Genomic DNA, 3,279 nt, shown 5'->3' with positions numbered 1-3,279 from the left:
AAATGTACTCCAATTTTGCATAATTAGTATCTTATCTTGTACAACATTGTCTAAGGTACCTACATACCAAAAATCATGAAAATTCGTTGTTCCCTTCTTGAGTTATCGTCTTTAGAAGTTTTTGACAAAAATGCCTCTGCTATCCCAAAATTAGACGCTAGGGGGACCAAACTTATGTTATTTCCTCCCTTACCACAAGAGCTATCTAATACTCAAAAATCGTGGCCATAGCTTGTTCTGAACACCGAGATAGTAAAACCGGAAGTTGCGCTGCAGTACCAAGGGGAGCCGCTAGGGGGCCCAAAATCTAATCATTTTCAGCTTTCATCACACACTACCAACACACCAAGTATGAAACCAATCCACCCAGCCGTTCTTGAGTTATTTTGTTTACACACACACACACAAACACACACACAAACGCGGGGTAAAATATAACCTCCATGACATTTCATGGAGGTAAATATAACCTCCATTCCATTGCATTTCATGGAGGTAAATAACCTCCATGACATTTCATGGAGGTAATGAAAGATTATGCAATGAACGTTCAAGACAAGGAAGTAAAAATTACTAGAAAGGCCGACATTTGCTTAAGAGCAAACACAGCATATTTCAGCCATACCCCTTCCCACGCAACATTGGACTGTTCCAAATCACCCCTGCGCCAAAATGGAACATCCTCTTAACAGTACATTATCCCCCAAAGTGGACTGGTATTGTGACTTGATTCCAGGTAAAGATAGAGCTTGCTTCTATTTTTCAGAAAATGACAATAATCACACCTTCCATTTAGAAAATTTTCATCATGACTGAAAATTGTTGAATGACTTCATGTAATGTCATTAACAATTTTCAGTACGATAACTAGGTGTAAGTTTAAAAAAAAGTATAAGCTCCTTGTGATGTGGGTACATTTATTATTGCAGTGAACTTTTTTTATTCAAGTAGGGCATACGATTTAATAATTATCAAGCAGGTGCAGGTACTGTAGGAGCGTTTGTTTTCTTCAAGCTGTAAAACTGTTAAACTGTTTTACTTTGTATGCAATTAGCCATCGAGCCTATTCTTATTTTAGTTTAACAACTCAGTCCTGCCAGACCCGGAAGATACGATTGAACCTTGTTCGAGGATTTATTTTCGTCTGTCTGGTCAGTCTGTTCATACCCTGGCGCTGAGAGTGTTTTATTGGGCTGAAACTCTGGCAGTTTAAAGTTACTTACAATTTAAATGTTCAAAGTTTATGTCAAACAACAACAGCACTAGGAACACATACATTTGCTCTGGAGAAAATACAGCAGTTTTCGCAAGTTCCAGTTCAGTGATAGAAATGTGGCCACTATAGACAGGTGGTCACTATAGAGAAAAATGCTGATCTATTGACTAGGAGCCATACGTTACACATGATTTCAGTACACTGATCATTAATCATATAAACATTACACAGGTAAGCCAATTGTTTAGATGTACAATTAAGTTCAAATAATTCTGAAGAGAAATATTGATGAGAAAATAATCATTCTCGCCACAGTCTAACTTATAATTACGTATCAAAACTAAACGCAGATTTTCTAACTAACGCACCTTTCGCCGACTTCATCAAAGGACCGCCGGCTATCAATCAAACACGGCTGTTGATTAGACTTAGAGTTTCAAACAGTCATGTGCTGTGTGCCAGTTGACAGCGAACTTCATGCTACGTGATGTTTTACATTGCTTGGACCTTCTTTCCTACAGCGGTGCTTCTACAAAATATTTAGACTGTAACACTGAGTCCCACGTGTTTTATAGAATAGAATTTGACGCAGAACAGCGTTTTTTGCTGGGTATTTTTCTTGAAACATGTCCGTGGAAATATCAGCGAGGCGGCGACGTAGGGATATCAGACCGTCAACAAAAGTCGCACGGCGGCTAACGGCGCAGCGAAGATACTAGCGCTATAAATAAGCGCTTCAACTAAGGATGGCAACCCGTACAATATTTTTGTATACTGTTGAGCTAAGTAAAGTTTGTTGTTTATGAGGTTTTAGTGTCTTTGAAGCTTTGACCCGAAATATTTTAAAGTCAAACTGCTGAAGAGAAGTAAGTGACTGCTACGATTATCGTAGATATGGCCCTAAAAAAACTGATAAAAGAAGCCTTCTCAATAGTCTAAAATGCAAGAGCTTCCGGGGGGACTTCGCCCACCTGGGTCCCCCCCACAGTGGCCCTGCCCCTGGACCCCGCCAGGGACATTCGGCGGCCCCCGGACCCCTGTCCGACGCTTTAAAAAAAATCCTGGCGAGAAGTCTGTACTGCCTGAGTCTTCAAGTTAACGTATTGTGTGGTCCCGCTTATGAATATTAATTAGCCTTCGCTTTCCTCTTCGCTGATTGGCTGAACCATTAATTGAATTAACTCTTCCTGCCGGCTAGACGCAGGTGCAGATGTCGGCTCTGTGGGGTGAACGTCCGAAAGGTCATGGCATGGAGAACGAAAGAAAACCATTTCCCCTAAAAAAAGTGCTGTAATTAAGCCTTTTACATTACTTTATGCCAAAATTTTTACTTGGATCATTTTACCAACTATCTTATGCCTATCTATACCAAATGTTACTCATACCAGGGTACAGGGGTGCAAAATATACCGTTATAAGACCGTCAACAACAGTCGCACGGAGCTAACAGCGCAGCGAAAATACCATCGCTAGCGTTTCAACTTCGGATAACAAGTTATAAGTACTGTTGAACTCAGTAACGTTAAAGTTTGTTTTTAGTTGCCTTTGACGGTTTGACCTGAAATAGCGTTACGCTAAACTCCTGAATAGAAGTTAAGTGACTGCTGCGATTATCATAGATATGCCCCAAGAACTGATACAATATATGATAAAGCCTTCTGAATAGTCTAAAATGCGAGAGCCTTAGGCGGGCTTCGCTCCCCCTGGCGGGAACACTGCTATATACGGGATCATGAGGCCCCGCTTATGAATATTAATTAGCCTTTGGCCTCCTCTTCGCTGATTGGCTAGGTCTTTGATTCAATTAACTCTCCGGCTGACGCGCACAGGTGTGGCTCTGTGCGGGGTCACGGAAGGTCACGTCAGGAGGCCAAAAGAAAACAAATTTCCCCTCAGAAAAGTGCCAAAATTAATCATTTTAAAGTTGTTTATGTCAAAAATTTTACTTGAATCTTGTTACCAAGTAGCTAATGCCTATCTATACCAAATTTCAGGTCATTTAATTGTAATACCAGGGTACAGGAGCCAAAAGTTCCTTTTGGTCAAAAATTGGCCAAAAATCG

The sequence above is a fragment of the Branchiostoma floridae genome, chromosome 9 (assembly GCF_000003815.2).
Source record: "Branchiostoma floridae strain S238N-H82 chromosome 9, Bfl_VNyyK, whole genome shotgun sequence".
NCBI classification, from domain to species: Eukaryota; Metazoa; Chordata; class Leptocardii; order Amphioxiformes; family Branchiostomatidae; genus Branchiostoma; species Branchiostoma floridae.
The sequence above is the reverse complement of the archived record's forward strand: the minus strand, read 5'-3'. Positions refer to the sequence as shown.